This window comes from Apodemus sylvaticus, assembly GCF_947179515.1.
Source record: "Apodemus sylvaticus chromosome Y unlocalized genomic scaffold, mApoSyl1.1 SUPER_Y_unloc_1, whole genome shotgun sequence".
Lineage (NCBI taxonomy): Eukaryota > Metazoa > Chordata > Mammalia > Rodentia > Muridae > Apodemus > Apodemus sylvaticus.
Window position 1 is genome coordinate 27,134 of NW_026262995.1, and position 19,172 is coordinate 46,305.

Consider the following 19,172-nt stretch of genomic DNA (forward strand, 5'->3'; position numbering starts at 1 on the left):
GGTGGATGTATGGTTGGTGAAGATCTGTTCTCAATTTCTTGGTTGCTATTTTGTCCTATGGACAGTGTCCTTTGCCATATAGAACCTTTATGCTTTTATATGCTCCAATTTGTCAGTTCTTCATCTTACAGCATAAGCTGTTGTTGATCTGTCAGGAAAATTTCCCAGGTGACCATGTGCTAAACGCTCTTCCCCAGTTTCTGTTCTGTTAGTTTCATTGAGTCTGGTTTCATGTGGAGTTTCTTGGTCCACTTGACCTTGAGCTTAGTATAAGGAGATAAAAATGGTTCAATTTGCATTCTGTATACTAGCTTCCTGTTGGTTCAGCAGCTTTAGATGAAAGGGCTACTACTCCTGGGAATATACTCATAGGATTCCCCAGCATGCAGTAAGAACACATGCTCCACTATGTTCATAGCACCCCTATTTATAATAGACAGAAGCTGGACAGAACACAGATGTCGCTCAATGGAGGAATGGATACAGAAAATGTGATGCATTTACACAATGGAATACTACTCAGAAATTAAAAACAATTAATCATGAAATTCTGAGTAAAATGGGTGGACCTGAAAATATCATACTAAGTGAAGTAGCCAAAACACAAAAGAACACACATTGTATGCACTCACTGAAAAATGGATATTAGCCCAGGAGTTTGGAATACACAAAACACTATTTGCATATCAAATGATGTCCATGGATAAGGAAGGAAAGGCTGCTGTGCTAAGAATGGCTCAGTGCAGCAATATAGGGGAATACTAGGACTGGAAGTGGGAGGGGTGGAATGACGTACAGTGGGATGAAGAGAGCTTATGGGACTTTTAGGGAGGGAACAAGCAGGAAAGGGGATAGATATCATTTGAAATGTAAATAAAGAATATATGTAATGAAAAAGAAGAAGGTGTATCTTATACAAAACACTGTGAAATGCATATTTATTCTGAAATATTCTCAGTATCTAATTCTTTTTTAAACTCTTAAAACTATATGTGAAATTTCAGTTTCATTAATACTGTGAACCTTAGAGACCAACATCAAAAAACCAAGGAGACTATAAAATTAATGTGGTTCACTGAATAGTGTCAGAAAGCTTCATCCACATGAAGGTCAGATGGCATTGGGGTTTTGTTTATTTCCCATTACAATGATTGCTTATTTTAGAATCTTTGCCTTCACCTGGGTCTCCATCAGAATATTAATAATGGAAACCATCATCATTTATGGGCACAAAATGCAGTTCTGACATCAACATAGCTTCTTACAGGTAGTATCATAGGTATCACAGCATATTTCACCTTCAACATTAGATGCTACATTCTTGCATCAGGATCATCAATTGAATTTTCTGTGACATGTAGGATCTCAGCCATCAATCTGATCTCCAGTGCCACCTAAGAATACTTGCTTCAATATGATTGTGGGCATGAGTATGGACCATAATATCCATTCTCAAGAAGCAACACCAATCACAGGATCTCCATCAGGATAGTCATAATGGACTCCATCAGGACTTACTTATTTCATTATATTGTCTTAATGAGAATAACCTTTATAATAGACTCTTCTGTCTGAGGGGTTTCAGACATCAAGAACCTCTTCAAAACCACAGTGATTCTGGATGTCAATATGTCACCATAGAGGTGTTGTAAATATATTTCCTTTGTCAGTTGGGATTTCTGATACCATCAACTGTTCCAAAGTGGCAGTAGGATTCAGTCACAGCATGTTTGCCTGTGGTGGGAATGATCTGTGGTATAAAATGATGTCAATTGGTGGGAATATTAGGGACATTAAGATAGTGTCAGAGAGCAGGTAAGACTTTGTACAGAAATGTGTAGTGTGAGGATTCAGTGTGATATCAGATTGGTTAATGCCTGGTAGAACACTTCCCATAAATTGGACTGAATTGTTGATAAATAACATCATTAAAGATTGCATGGTTATTTGTCCACAGTATCAGCAGGGTGCTGTAATTTCAACATACAGCAAGTTTGAAATTTACACATATATGGTTCTTTGTTGCAAAGTAGAAGACTTCCCTGAATAAGGTTTCAGGAGGCAGTACTGACCATGGAATTCAGCAGGGTCTTAGTGGGCAACAGGGATAATGGGTATTACGAGGTCTCCATTTGGACATCAGCATGGTTGATTGATATGTGTGAATAATCATCAGTCATTTTGACATAGTTTGTGTTTGCAGTTCAGGTCATAGACTTCCAACTGGAGAACTCTAGAAGTACATAACACTTACTCCAACATTGTCTTAAGCAGCCAGAGGAACCAAGTTTATCAACATGTCTATCTTGTGGCAAGATCAAGATGTCATGGTACTACATGGATGATGGCTATCAACAAGATGTCTGTAGAAAACATGGAGTATTGTTTGTCAGCATGTTTACTGAAGGCAGAAAAGATATGTGATATCAACGTAGTTGCCAGAGGCAGCAGGAATCATGTCCATATTTCAAAAAGTTTAACACACATGTTACTTCAGTATATTTAGGTATATTTTATAATTGTTACTGACAATTAATACTTTTTAAATGATAAAATATAACAAAAAACATAACATAAACACCTAAATATAACTTTTTATTTCTACAAACATAATATTAAACAATTCAATGCTTTGAAAACTTTTTCTGACACACAAAATTCTAGGATTTTAAGCCCGCATTTAAGTGATATATCTAGATATTAGTTTTCTACCCTTTATAAGTCTTCACAATCCACACATGAATACTTCAATTATCATTCCATACGGGACTACACCTTGGGGCGAATTTCTGTATTACCTACCATTTTCATTGGCTCCAGAGTATAAACTTCATGGGCTCAATGCACAGAATACTGTAACAAAATAGAAACTCAACAAATTTCAACTAATACCCTTTGAAGACCGTATTCAATAATGGCAATAATGAGAAAAATATACGAAATCTTTAAGAAGTCCTCTGCATATATATTATGCAGCTTTACATATTTATGAGATTCTTGAGTGTATGAAAGAATGGGTTTCTGACTCTTGTGCCTGCTCTTGGGATTATTTGTCTTCTTCTGGCCTTCCTGGTCCAGAATTAATGTGATGATATTTATATTTTTTATTTTATTTGTCATATTTAATTGATGCCTGTTAGATGTCTGTGTTTTTCTAAGGAGTGTCAGAAAAGGAGTGAATATGTAGGGGGCTGGAGAGGTTGGAAAAGAACTGTGAAGCGTAATGTTGTGGAACCCGTATGCAGGATTTATTTTATTAGAAATTAATTTACTCATTAATTTCTTGAAAGAAAAATAATTTAAACAAGGTATATAGCCTCCAAAGTGTCGCAACCACCCTCGACGGCAAGGCATGATGCAACACAGGAAGAGCTTCTTCAAGCAGTTTACTCAGCATTCCTGTGCTACTTCTTCTGACCCCGGAGAGAATCAGCCCAGCCCTTTAAAACTAATAGCCAGCCAATCAGGCTTAGCCACGTGGGCATTGTTGATAGGCTGTATCCACATGGAAGGCGCAAGACTCAACAGGCTCCACCCAAATAAGGACTTTTTACGACATGAAGCCCGCCAGCGGGAAGTCAGAAAACAGAAACCCGTGCCATTTTAAGGGCGCAGGAGCAAGCAGCTCCCTACAGTTCCTCCTTTTACTTTTCAAACATGCATTCAGGCGAGAGTAGAGGTTTGACCTCTGATATACCATTTGCCCATTGGGTGGACTCATAGACCTTGTTTCCACGCCCTTCTGAGCCATCATCCCAGTGAATTTCTTCAAACCCGTCTGGTACCTTTTGCTCAGAGACAGGTTCTGGAGTACTAACTTTTGTGCAGTCAAACATGCTCCCCTCAAGGGCTCTCCAATCATGGGCCCCTGAGTGCAGTGCTTAGCCTCACATCCTGAGTGTGGAAAGCATCTTATTAAGCCTTCATGACTGCCAGCCAGTCCTGGGAGGACTGTCCAGCTTCCATGGCTGTGAATGCCTGTACCATCATTGCAGTCTGTCTTTTTTGGATAAAATTCATTCTGCAGATGCACCACAGGCAAACAATTGAAAGTACTATCAAAAGGATGGCAAGGGCATACTTTTCATTTATGCGTCCTTCCTCTTTATCTAAAGGTGAATAAGGTATATCAATAGACTTGTTAGAACTAAAAAGACAAGGAAATAGCTTAGCATCATGATGTATCGGCATGGGTTTCAGGAACACGGACAAGATCGCCCATCTTGGTTCAATCTACACCAGCATCAACGTCTTGCCAAGAATCAGTAACAGCAGGAGGATCTTCATTTTTATTGCAGCATCTGGTCAGCCACTCAGGCACCCACAGTGGATCTTGTTGAGTCTGAGGAAACACACAAACAGAACCTCTCGCCCACGCCAACACTGGATCAGGGCCATGCCATAATGCAGTAAGCACATCCTTCCATTTAACATAACCCTTCAAGGTATTATTAGGGCATTGGTGCTGATCAGCTGCCGACAAACCATCATTATCCAGATTAAAAAAAAAATTAAAGTAAATAATGCCAATGAAAGTCGTTCTTTGGGTGTTCTACCATACCCAACTCCCTCTTTTTGTTTTGTTAAACATTCCTTAAGGGTACGATGAGAATGTTCAACAATGCCTTGTGCCTGAGGAATATAGGGTAGAACATGATTCAAGATTATATTCATTTGCTTGCACAAGGATTGAAAAAACTGAGCTGTATAGGCAGGGCCATTGTCTGTCTTAAGCTGTTGAGGTTGCCCCCAAGCCGCCCATGCTTCAAGGCAATGTGTAATAACGTTACATGTCTTCTCTCCACTCAAGGCTGTAGCATGAATGATGCCAGAATAAGTATCTACAGAAACATGAACATATTTTAAAATTCCAAATTCAGAAATATGAGTAACATCCATCTGCCAAATTTTTAAAGGTAGCAAAACTCTTGGATTAATTACTAAACTAGGGGATGATTATAAACAGCACATTGTTGACATTCGAGCACAACTTGTCTGGCATCTGCTCGGGATAGTCCAAACCTTCGTTGCAAGGTCTTTGAAGGAACATGAAATTGCTTATGAAAAATTCGGACATTTTCCAAAACAGAACTCAAAAAGGCATATTCCATTCTAGTGCAACGATCAACCAGATCATTTCCTTCACTTAATGGGCCAGGCAAGCCTGTATGAGCTCGAATGTGTTGTACAAAAATTTTTGACTCTCTCAGCCAAATGATCTTTTGTAACTCTCTCAGTAATTGACAAACAGTACTGCTTTGATTTATAGGTCCGGCCACCTCTAGAATTTTTACAGCATTTACCACATGTGCCGAATCAGAAAGCAAATTGAAGGGAAAAAGTCATTTTTTAAAATTTCCAGGACGATTTGCAACTCAACTACCTGTGGAGAATTTGACTGGAATTGATACAGGTCTGGTTTCTGATGTTCTACCATATACATCCCACATCCAGTTTTTGATCCATCTGTAAATATATTGGGAGCATCTGGTAAAGGATTTTGTGCAGTTACTTTTGGAAACACAACAGGATGTTCTTTAAAAAAGAAAAGCAAAGGATGCTTGCGATAATGATTATCAATAATACCATGGAAACTACAGTGCAATATGGCCCAGCATCAATTGCTCCACATAATATTTGCACTTGAAAAGCAGTATATGGAATAATCAGGGAGGTTGGATATCCTCCAAAAAACTGCACATAGTGTTGTATTAGATTAAGGGCCAAATTTGCAACAGCAGTGGTGTAAAGCTCTATGGATTTTGCTGGTGAGGCTTTAGGATGAATCCATAATAAGGGTCCTGCCTGCCATCACAGCCCCTTAGGCTGCAAAACAGTAGGCAGAATGCACAGAATGATATCCAAGTCCTCTGTGCAACGATATAATACTGCATCCGGTAGTCCTTGCTCTACCTTCCTCAAGGCCACTCGAGCCTCCTTAGTTAATTGTCTAGGAGTATCCAGTGCTGAATCACCGGCCAAAAAATTTGAATAATGGCCTTAATTCATAATTAGGTATTTTCAAATAGCTTCGGATCCAGTTTATATCACCCAACAACTTCTGAAAGTCATTAAGTGTTTTGAGATTATCCTTTCTAATTTCAATCTTTTGTGGAACTACTGTAAGAGGAACCAATCTTGCTCCCAAATAAGAGACAACTATACTGGGTTTTTGAACCTTATCAGGAGCAACAAACAATTGCTTTCTTCTCAATAATCTTATTAGCTCTTCATAAGCCTGATCCAAAACATTCTCATCTTTATTACTCAGAAGGATATCATCCATGTAGTGGATGCATCTTACTCTGGAATATTGGTCTCTTAGGGGAGCATGACAGCACTAACAAATACTTGACACATAGTGGGACTATTAGGCATGCCCTGGGGTAACACTTTCCATTCATTCCTCTTATCAGGTTCCTCGTGATTACAGGAAGGGATGGTAAATGCAAACTTCTCCCTATCTTTAATGCAGAGGGGGATTGAAAAGAAACAGTCTTTTATATCGATTACTATGACTGGCCAATGGTAAGGCAGACAACAAGGGAAGGCCTCGCTGCACTGGACCCATCACTTGTATTTGTTGATTAATAGCACAGAGGTCATTAAGCAGCCTCCATTTTCCTGTTTTCTTTTTTATAACGAAAGTGTGTGTGTTCTAAGGAGATATTAAGGTTTGAATGTGCCCAAGGGAGAGCTGTTCACTTACTAAGGAATGAGTGGCTGCAAGCTTTTCAGAGGAAAGGGGTCATTGAGGAACCCACACAGGTTCCTCTGTCTTCCATGTGATGGGATTACCCTCCTCAATGGCCCCTAGGAAAAACCCAGACCTTGCCAATCGGTTCTTTGTTGAGCAACAACTGGGCTAGTCCTTCCTTGTAAAAATTTCCCAGTGCCCCTTTTTCTTTTAACACTCTCTGCCTTTTCTGAGCTTTCTTCTTGTTAGATTTCTAAAGCTGTTTGTCCACCGTCTATGGCCTTACAGCATTTTTTATCTTCTAAACAGCCCCTAACAAGCTTCTAAATAGGTCTTACTCCTTCTTTGAGTGTGCCCTGATCCCAGGCAATGTCCAGATCCTTCCCTAACCTATCCCAGCAGGTGACCATTAGGCTGCCATAAACAGCGAACTAGGGTGCCACGGTATCACATTCATTAAGAAATCTCTCTAAGGTCGATTTCTTGATCTTTAAATTATTTGATAAATGCAGCTCCTGAAGACACAGAAAAATTGAATGAGATTGTAAGGTCTCCATTTTTAAAATTAAGGTTCTAAGTCCTTTTACTTGCGATCACTGGGGGTGCACGTCTGTCAGCAAAACCAGAACATGACTCCCCAAAACAGAACGCAGGCAAAAAATGTAGGACACTGCTATCAGAGCAGGGTCCATAAATTGTAACCATTTAATTTTCACTAGGTCGCTAATCTGTGAACTTAAACCTCGGTCCGCAAGACCGCGGACTTTACTTTTACTTTTGGTTTGCTTTCTGCAAACTTTTCTGCTCCCTCTTTGTCTAGAGAGCGGAGCAGACCTTGTTCCGCAAGACCGTGGACTTTACTTTTACTTTTGGTTTGCTTTCCACTTACTTTTCTGCTCCCTCTTTGTCTACAGAGAGGAGCAGGCAGTGGTCCGCATGAACGCGGACTTTACTTTTACTTTTGGTTTGCTTTCCGCAAACTTTTTGCTCCCTCTTTGTCTACAGAGAGGAGCAGGCTACCCACTTTTCACGGTCCCTTATGTCCCAACTTACCTTGGGAACTTTCCAGTGCACTACCCTGACTGCTATTAGGTCTGATCTTCAAACTCCCCAAACGAGGAGAGTTCCCGGATTTCAGCACCAGTTGTCGAGACCACCCTTGCCAGCAAGGAATGACACAACACAGGAAGATCTTCTTCAAGCAGTTTACTCAGGATCCCTGTACTTCTTCTTCTGACCCTGGAGAGAATCAGTCCAGCCCTTAAATACTAATAGCCAGCCAATCAGGCTTAGTTACGTGGGCATTGCTGATAGGCTGTATCCATGCAGAAGGCGCAAGACTCAACAGGCTCCACCCAAATAAGGACTTGTTTACGACAGGGAGCCCGCCAGTGGAAAGGCAGAAAGCAGAAACCCGCATCATTTTAAGGGCGTGGGAGCAAGCAGCTCCCTACAACAAAGACTGTACATTTTCTTCTGAACTATTAGGCCATGATGGGTTCTTGGTGAGGTGAAGCACATAAAAGTTTAATTGTACACATTCCATGGGTATCCGAGGCAATATTGGTGATGCCATGTTCATTTGCTAATAAAATTTACATAATCATTTAAGTCAGAATTACTATTGGGAACAGTCAGATTCGTAAGTAATAATTCTGCTATGCAAGCTTATCTGTGTTTGATCCATTATATGTACATGGTGGAAGTCAAGACAGAATATTGTGGCACATACTTCTGACTTCCATATATATGCTATACACTCTGCATAATCTAATGTTAGATAGACACATGATGGATACTGTTCAAGAGAACAGTAAAACTGTTAGAACTTATGAAATGTGGCACAGCAGTTAGACCAAGAAAAGTGGGTATGTCTGAGAGAGACAGAGACCAGAAGACTAAGTGTCCTGATGACTTTATGCTGTTGTGGTGTTTTTCTCTGCTGGCAACCCTTAGATCACCTCCTTCATAATCTATCAGCTGTATAAAAACTCTAAGTGAGTTTCTAAACTCTTCCTGGGCAATTTGATTTTGGCCCACAGTGTTAGAGAAACTGAACCTTTTCAAGCATTACTCCTGGGACAGATGAATGAGTCAAATACCACCCTTGGAAAGAACTACCAACAAACATGCCTGTCTAACTGTTTCACTGCTGTGAACAGACACCTTGACTAATGCAAGGTTTATAAAAGACAACATTTAATTGGGGCTGGCTTACAGTCTCAGAGGTTCAGTCAATTGTCATCAATGCAAAAACATGGCAGCATCCAGGCAGATATGGGGCAGGAGGAGCTGAGAATTCTACATCATTATAGTGATGTGAGAAGAAGCCTGTGAGAAGAAGATGTACATCCAGGCAACTAGAGTGAGGGTCTGAAGCCCACACCCACAGTGACACACCTACTCTAACAAGGTCACAACTCCTAATAATAGGGTCACTTCCTGAGCCAATCATATACAAACCATCACATTCTACTACCAGGCACCTTTAGACTTGTACAAACATGAGACTATGGGGGCCATACTTCTACAAAGTATAATGTGAAATACATTTCGTCCAACTTCAAAAGTCCCTGTAGTCTATAGAAGTCTCAACAAGTCCAAAGTTTAAGGTCTTTTTTGAGATTATTCTAATCACTTTACTATAATTTCCCAAGCAAGAGAGGAAACCAGCTGGGCAAAGTTGAAACTCTACATCTCCATGTCTGATGTCAAAGCAGTCTTCAGATATCTAACTCCTTTTTCATCTTTGTTGACTTCAACAAGATTCTCTCTTCCCAGGCTTGGTCTACTCCCTGTTAGCAGCTTTCCTTGGCAGGTATCCGGTAGCTCTGGGACCTTTAACATCTTGGGGTCCCCAAGTGAATTTCAGCTTTGTAGCTTCTTGTTCCAATTTCTGACATACACATATGATCTTCTGTGCCTTTCCAAAGCACTGGTGTCACTTCTCCTGCTCTGCCGTCTGTAGCACTCTAAATCCTTCTTGATCGACTCTGCTACCACTGCTTTTCTTGGTGGTCATCTCATGGTACTGGCATTTCCAAAATGCTAGGGTCTTCCACTGCAACTATGCTTCACCAAAGCCTCCCATAGGCTCTATTCATGGTACCAATCCTCAAGTCCTTTGTATGATCCCTTCAGTCCTAGACTGACTATTACAACAGAGCATGCACTTTCACCAATGGCCTTCCATGGCCTCTCACAGTGACAAACCTCAGCTGTTCTTCATGATGCCTTCATGCCTTCAAAACCAGTACAACCTGGATGATTCTTACACAATACCAAGTATAGTTGCTATATGAGGTACAACCTTAGCTATCACTGAAACACAGCTTCGTTGTGCTCTCAGAAAACACTTCCTGGAAGAATTCACTGTGGGAGACCAAACTGTGGGAAACCAGACTTTCAAGAGCTCTCTACTTGAGAATCCATTAACCTTTCACTTAACAGCTGAACCATGCTCTCTTTCACATAAGGCTGATCATGAGAATCAACTGATCTTTATCTTGGCTGAATACCTGCGGTTTTGTAGGCAGAACCAGCATTCCAGAAAAAAAACAAAACAAAACAAAACAAACAAACAAAAAAACAAACCAAAACAAACAAACAAACAAAAACCCTGCTAGATGTTTCAAGCCAAAGTCAGCATCAGTCCCAGATGACCTTTCCTCTTTCTGTTCTTTTAGATTTCCCCCTCAGCCCCTTCCTATCTCCTCACTGAGTGTTTATAACCAGACATTCAGTCTTTCATTAAACATACTGCAAGTAGAAGATTGACTTCCAGGCAACTAGGGTGAGGGTTCTAAGCCCACACCCACAGTGACACAGCTACTCCAACAAGGCCACACCTCCTAACAGGGTCACTTTCTGGGCCAATCATAATCAATCCATCACAATGCCTTTTTTGTAAAAGCTGGGCTGGTGATCAGGTGATCAGGTGAAGAATTGTACCCACATTTCCTATCAATTTTCTGATAAGATTTAATTAAAACATGGTTAATGAATGTAAGTGCTTCTTGGTTATTTGAGGTAGAAATAGTTGATTGTTTATATATATATATATATATATATAAATGGTTAGTTCTGTGATTTTAAAGATTTTTGTTAGATTACATTTTGAGACATATAATAAAGTAATTTATCCTTATTTATTACTGCAAAGTGTGCCATGCCAGTAATAAAAACTGCTGACTAAATTAATTTACTTGCTTACACCTTGCTAATCTATAACAATTTTCTTAGTTAGGAATATGTGTGGGTTCTCCAGAATATTTAGTTTGTTTTTTCATCAGTAATTCATAAACAAGTGATCATGGGAAAATATTGGAAGAGATGCTTTTTCTACAAATACTCATAATTTGTTACAAGAAGAAAAAAATGTTGTAATTGCATTGTAAGATTTGTACTTTAGACTTTGCAGGGATAAGTAAACAATGCAAGAAAAAAGAAAGTTGGAGCTTTTTTTCAATGCACCAAATATAAGTATATGTGTAAGGGGTTGAAGCTTTGCTCTATACACCAAAGGTGTGTATTTATATGTATTTAAGTATATGAAAACTGCATGAGCTTCTTAAAATTGCTTCTTCATCCCAGTGTGTAAATGTGTCTGTGTCTGCTATACATGACATCACACCGACATAACCTCTTGGGATCACTAAAGATGCTCTCGCAGCTGGTCTTGGATAGACAGACAGGCAGTAAGGTGGCCTGTCAGACAGACAGACAGAGACAGACAGAGAAATGCCTACAGGTAATGGCTTTAGGGTGTATGAAACCTCAAAGCCCACCTCCTCCAGTATCACACATCCTCCAACCAGTAACACCTACTAATACTAATAGATAACCACCTAATACTGCACATGGGCCTTTGGGATCAATTATATTCAAACTGCCATACTTACCTAGCTACATGCATACATATATTCATGGATGAGAGATAGAGAAAGAGAGATAGCGTGGAAAAACAAAGAGATAGATGTTAGAGAGATGATTGGGTACTACATAAATACATCCATTCATACATTCATTCATTCATATATATATCCAAATATATATATATATATATATATTTGATATTCAGGCAAATAGATGTAATGATTATCTAAACAGTCAAGGAATGGTGTCCTAACTTCATACACACACACACACACACACACTGACACACACACACACACACACACACACACACAAACACACATACATACACACACACACACACACACACACAGAGCACAGTTTTCTACCCAAATTAAGACATCATCATTGGTCATTCAAACTGAGAAATCTTCTAAAAACACACCCACAAAACAGACAATGTTAAATTGATGTGCATTTGAATAATGATTAAGCTTTCCTTTATTTCTGGCTAATTATAGGATTACAAAATAAAAACTCTCTAATACTTTCTCATTGCTTCAGTTATTACTGCATACTTACTGATAATTATAATCCACTAGACAGAAAAGCTACAGCAATTACTTAATGTACAGGAGATATTCAGTCACATACCCTCTGCTCCAAGATATATCATTTTAAGACACATCAGTAAGAAATTATCTTCCAAATGACACTGAATGAAATAGTCATCAGGTGGAAAAAACAAAACAAATTAATCAGTTTTGCAAGTAAAATATATATTCATGAGAATATTGATTAAAATAATTCCATTAGTTTAATAGAATTTCATAGTGACTGTGTCTTTGAAACAGTGGGAAAAATATGCATACATTGAGGCTTCCAAAGATGGTAGAAAATGTGAAACATTTAAACAGTGACACATTGACCTGTTTTGAACACCATTAGATGACTTCCATAACAAGAAAATAACAAGATGCCCTTTTCTAAACTTAAAACAACAAGAACAACAATAATAAGAGAACCACAGCAATCAAAAGTAAACATAACATCTTCAGGCAGATGTGCAGCAATCTGAGCATTGTTGCAAGAATGTGAGTGGGTGTTTAGTACTTTGCCAATTTGGTGACTTTGTGTTTAACTGTCCAGTTCTGGATATTAATTTGGGACAACTTGACTGATGATGAATGCCATGAAGATGATGAGTGCTACTTCTGGCTATCCTTGATGCACTGGAGACCACAAACCTAAGGGGGGGAATGTTATATTGATGAGCACAGGAATGGACAAAGCTTCTTTGTCCACATTATTTAAATTGATTTCACTTTGAGCCATGTGGAAGAACTGTTTGGTTAGATGGTAAACCAGAGGACTGCTGAATAAAGATGCTAGTATAGAGATCCCATGTAATGAGGAAGAACTGTCTGAATTACCCTTGGCCAGCGGTGGAATCTTTAGATCGCATTAGTCACAAAGAATATGTGGGCACTATTGATGGTCTCATAGTCAGATCAAGAGTGTCCCCAATATAGTCACAAATATGTGACCAGTGGTCATAGGTGAAAGATCAAGGAGTAAGGGGAAAGAATATGATGTGATGGTCTCTTCACATACCCTAGAAATGTGAAATCATTTGAAGAGGCAAAGCCCCAAGTGTGATTGGGTAGTTTAAAATTGAATACTCTTTCCTTGACACATGGACAAAATCCCAGCCTACCTTATACCTGTGGAGCACGTTCTAGGTACTGCCTTAGCAGCTCCTCATCACAAACTAGAGCATCTCTCCACTGTAGTGAATATGGTGCCCAGTCAGGCAACAGTCTGAGAATTTTATCAGAAAATATAATCGTCATTCCCACACTGATTCTCCTTCTGAGAGAATATAGGTCTAGGTATGAAATGTGGAGAACCATTAGTTTCTGCCTTGAAGCAATGAGCTTCTATTCTGGATGCACTTACTAAGCTTGTGCTCTGGAAGTTTAAGTCTTGTTCTGGAGCTCAGTTTCGGTGGATTGAAATATTATATGTCCTAAATGTAGATTGGGCAATGTTTGTAATCCCTGCAGAGGGGGAAGACAATGCAAGGTCCTCCTTAGTCAGAAAGGCACATTATAAAACAGCTTGGAGGAAATAAAATCTGAAACCACCTGTTAATTCAGAGGCAGTCGATCAGAACCTCTGTGGTCACAACAGAAGGATCTGAGTCCCAATTAAATATACATAGTAAATCCACTCACAGAGGGCCATATTTAAAGCTCTGAGAACCTTTTGCATATTGGTGTACTGTAGCTCTCTATTAGAATAAAGACGTATGGAATTCTATTTGTAAGAAGAAATTGTTGGGGTATAAAATTCATTTAAGGAGAGAGAATAGTCCAAAATCCAACTCAGTAAAAGAGGATATTCAGATTTCTTTAGGGAGGTATGGACATATCCAGTATCCCAGTTTGCAGAAGAGGATTTTTTTTCTGTGCCTCTGGCAGAGGTGATAGATATAAGAGGCTCTAAAGAAGGACTAGACAGGAGCCCACCAGGATTGTAAGGAATAGATGCGATCTTTTTTCATCATATGTCTACAGTTCTATTCTATTGATTAGATGTTGTAAGTTGATTGATACCTTGAGAATTATAACATCTTCCAGGAACTCAGTCCTGCATCAGCTCCAAACATAAAATAAAAATTTAGAACACACATCATCTGCATGTCCATTGTACACATGACAGAAATCTTAGAAATCTTCTATGAGGTTGCAATGCAGTAGTCTTGAGTTAATATCTTCCTCAAATATAAGTCCATCTCCACATTCCTCGGCATGGAAAACATGTTGTCTATGTCTAAGGAATCACAACAAAGATAGGATTCTGGTTTACCTTTGCCTTGAAACTCTTCAGTTTGGGCCCTCAGTCCTCAGTGCTTAGAAATGTCTTAGGTCAGAACAGTGCTTTCAAGTCCACAGAAATCAGAAGTTGTAGGTAGCAGATGAACTGTAGGGAAGAAGAGGAATTGTGGGATTTTCTCAATCTCACAGTCCAGGTCTGGAACACTCTCTGTTATGAGTGTCTAAATCTTGTAAGATAGGGAGGAGCTTAGGCAGCTTTGTACAGGAGGACTTTCATTCCCATCATCAATGAGGTAATGAACCAGACTTCATTGGAATAAGCGAGTTGAAGCACCCTTGTCATTAGCAGGATATCTAAGAAACTGTGCAAATGTGAAATTCTATACCTATTTGTCAGAGGAGTAAAATCTCTGCCTATTTTCAATAAAATAGGAAAGACCATTTCACATTGGAGAAAATGTAACCACCTTGTGGACAGGATGAATTTGCAGTATTTTATGAACATCTTCCATTTCTTTTCAGTATTAAGAATGTCCATATCTTGTGAGTGTTGTGTGAAAATCCAGGCAGCAATGATTCCAATTTTTTCCAATAAGTTGGATGGTTATCATTAGGCAATGAAGCCTTTGGTTAGACGAGATAAGGCCAAGGCCCCTTTCTTCAGTGGAGTAATGTCTCAGAATATTTGTAGCAGGGATAAGATTTGGAAGTAATCATAGACATTCAGAATACAGCAGAAAAAGAAAGTCAATAGAAAAAGGTCTGTTGACACCTTACAGGTGAGCGTAGGCATAAACGCCCTTGCACAACAGGAATGATTTTAGGACAATGTAGGCAATAAGAGAGGGCTTTCATTTCCACTAGACAGAGGGGAAAGAGGAAATATTTAAGAATAGGTATGGAGTGTCTGAACCTCCCATAGGCAGTGGGAGAGACATTGAAGCCCTTCTATGAAAGTAAGACATTTACAGACCTCTTGGAGAGAGGGTATGGATTTGAGGACCATCACAATGCAAAAATCATTCTGATATCCCTTTCTGATGAGGAGTTGAATGTGAGACACAGTTAATTGGAATATTTTGTCATGACATGCAGGAGAGTCAATGGTGTCCCCGAAACACATAGGAGAGAATGTGAGATCAGAGATGCAAGATAGAGACAGCAAGGCAGTATTCTAATCAAGCTGTTAATTTTTATTTCTTACATAATGCAATACAAAGGGAAGGAGAGAAAGTATAAGAAGTAGTAAAGGGGGTAAGTCATTGTTTCTGGAGAACAATATCATGGTGCTACTATCTTTTCTTAAGAAAAGCTTCTGAGAATTGTCTCTCAGGGCAAATCTCAGGGAAAATCGGGCTATTACTGCAGGAAGTTGGAACAATAAATTTATCACAAGGAGGTGAAACAGAAAGGAGTTGCTATGGTAACTTAGCCACAGTTGAGCTCTATTTTTTCTAGCCCATTCAGGTGAGCTCTGCATGTGCTGTCCATCTGGATACTTGGCTTGTCTTGAAAGCTAGTATTTTCCCTTCTAAAAGAAGGCTTGAAATGGCTGAAAGGAGTAGGTTTTGGGACCTAAGTGAGAATGGCTCCTGGCAATATTTGTGCTATCCTTTATCAGAAAAAGAATGGTTTTGAATCCTTGGTCAGAAAGGATAATTTTTGAGGACATTTTTACTGGAAGTGGTGGTTTTTTTTCTGAGACAGGTAGAGAAGAACTCAGAATGTGTTAGTCTTACAGGATAGATATTGGACCCTCTGAGATACAGAGGGAGGATTTGATATATAATGGGCAATAAGTGGTGGTCTATGTATTGATGTTTCTTAGTACACAATTAAAACAGTATTAAATTCTGCTTAAAATCACAAACCTATTTAAAGACAATGGAGTGTACTAGCCTACTCTGAACAGGGCATAGGACTGAGTCACTGTTTAGAAAATGCCCATCTTCAGATACTCTCTGGTAGACCTGGCAGCAATCTATGAATTATTCATTAGTCAAGATTGTTAGTCTATAAGTCTTCTTGAAGCTTATCACCAATTATATGGGTGTATACAGAAAGAATTGTATGAAAACAGATGATCTAATTTCCAGTCTCTGTTACACAGAGTAGAATTAAGTAAAGACCCTTTGCTGACACTTGTATTTTCTTTGTAGCCATGGTTAGAGAGAAATGATATAAAGTTCTCTATTAGATGGTTATGTTTGAGAATGCTATGTAGTTGGGGAATGCCCTTAGGACTTTTTGGTTTTGTTTTTTTTTTTTTTATTTGTTTGTTTGTTTGTTTGCTTTACCTTGTTGTAGCTGGCATATTTGTATCCTTCTTTTTTATTGATATATTTTTATTTACATTTCAAATAATTTCCCCTTTTCTGGGTCCACACTCCCTGTAAGTAACATAAGCCCTCTTCCTGCCTCCGTTACTCCATTTACCTCTTCCCATTTCCCTGTTCAGTAATTCCCCTATACTCTTGTACTGAGTCTTTCCAGAACCAGGGGCCACTCCTCCATTCTTTTTGGACATCATTTAATTTGTGGATTATGTCCTGGGTATTCAAAGTTTCTAGGCTAATATCCACTTATCAGTGAGTGCATACCATATGTCCTGGGTATTCAAAGTTTCTAGGCTAATATCCACTTATTAGTGAGTGCATACCATGATTGATCTTTTGAGACTGGGTTACCTCACTTAGTATGATGTTCTCCAGCTCCATCCATTTGTCTAAGAATTTTATGAATTCATTGTTTCTGATGGCTGAATAGTACTCCACTGTGTAAATATACCACGTTTTTTGTATACATTCCTCCATTGAAAGACACCTAGGTTCTTTTCAGCTTCTGGCTACTACAAATAGGGCTGCTATGGACATAGTGGAGCATGTGCCATTATTGCATGCTGAAGAATCCTCTGGGTATATGCACAGGAGTGGTATAACAGGGTCCTCAGGAAGTGTCATGCTCACTTTTCTGAGGAACCCCCAGACTGATTTCCAAAGTGGTTGCACCATCTTGCAATCCCACCAGCAGTGGAGGAGTGTTCCTCTTTCTCAACATCCTCGCCAACACCTGCTGTCTCCTCAGATTTTGACCTTATCCATTCTGACTGGTGTGAGGTGAAATCTCAGGGTTGTTTTGACTTGCATTTCCCTAATGATTAATGATGTTGAACATTTCTTATGGTGTTTCCTGGCTCTCTGAAATTCTACATGTGAAAATTCTTTGTTTAGCGACATACCCCACTCATGGTGGTGTTATTTGGTTCTCTGGGTTCTACTTTCTTGAGTTCTTTGTATATATTAGATATTGGCCCTCTGTCGGATTTAGGGTTGGTGATGATCCTTTCCCAGTCTGTATGTGTTTTGTCTTTTTGACAGTGTCCTTTGCCTTACAGAAACTTTGTAGATTTATGAGGTCCCATTCGACAATTCTTGATATTAAAGGATAAGCTATTGGTGTTCTATTCAGGAACGTTTCCCCTCTGTCCATGTCCTCCGGGGTCTTCCCTGGTTTCTTTGCGATTAGTTTCAGAATGTCAGGTTTTATGTGGATGTGGTCGATCCATTTGGAGTTGAGCTTGGTACAAGGAGATAAGAATGGACTCCTCTTCCAGATCCAGATCGGCCTGAGGAGCAGTGCCACATCTCCAGGTCCTGAAGGAGGCAGGTGGTGCTTTCGGGCGGCCAGCAGGAGAGGTCAGTGTGCTCCGGTGAATCCAGCAGGCCCCAGTGGGAGCCTTCAGACACCTGCTTTGGGATCTGAACAGCCTGGGCCGCAGCGCTCGGTCTCCAGGAGGTGCGGGGGAACCCTTGTGCGCCCAGAGGCAGTCTGGGAGCTCACAGCACAGCTCGTTCCAGCTTGGGCTTTGCTCCTGAGGCCTCTGGCGATAGTTCTCCGACCACTCCTCTTCCGGATCCAGACCGGCCTGAGGAGCAGTGCCACATCTCCAGGTCCTGAAAGAGGCAGGTGGTGCTTCAGGGCGGCCAGCGGGAGAGAGCCTAGGTTTCGGTCCTGAGGCCTCTGGCAGTAGCCTCTACGCTTCCGGATCCAGATCAGCCTGAGCAGCAACACCACGTCTCCTAAGTCCTGAAAGAGGCAGGTGGGGCTTCCAGGTAGCCAGCAGGGAGAAGTTGGTGTGCTCCAGTGAATCCAGTGGGCCCCAGCACGAGCCTTCAGGTATCTGCTTCGGGGTCTAAACAGCCTGGACAACAACACCCTGTCTCCAGGCAGTGCAGGAGGTAAGCTGTGCACCAGAGGCCACCTGGGAAGGGGCAGCTTGCACTGGTGAGTCCAGCATTGACAACACCAACTAACACCAGTAAGAACTAGATGGCAAAAGGCAGACGCAGGAAAGTCACTAACAGAAATCAAGGCAATATGCCAACATCTGAACCCAATTCTCCTTTACCAACATGTCCTGGATACCCCATCACACCAGTAAAACAAGATTTGGATTTAAAATCACTGGTCATGATGCTGGTACAGGAACACATGAAGGACATACTTAAAGAAATTCAGGAGAAAATGGATCAAAAGTTAGAAGCCCTTGCAAGGGAAACACAAAAATAATTGAAAGAAATTCAAGAGAATACAAAAGCCAATAAGGAGGAAACACAAAAAACACTTAAAGAAATACAGGAGAACTTTGGTCAACAGGCTGAGGTCATGAAAGAGGAAACACAAAAATCTCTTAAAGAATTACAGGAAAGCACAAACAAGCAAGTGAAGGAGCTAAGCAAAACAATCCAGGATCTAAAATCAGAAGTAGCAACAACTAAGAA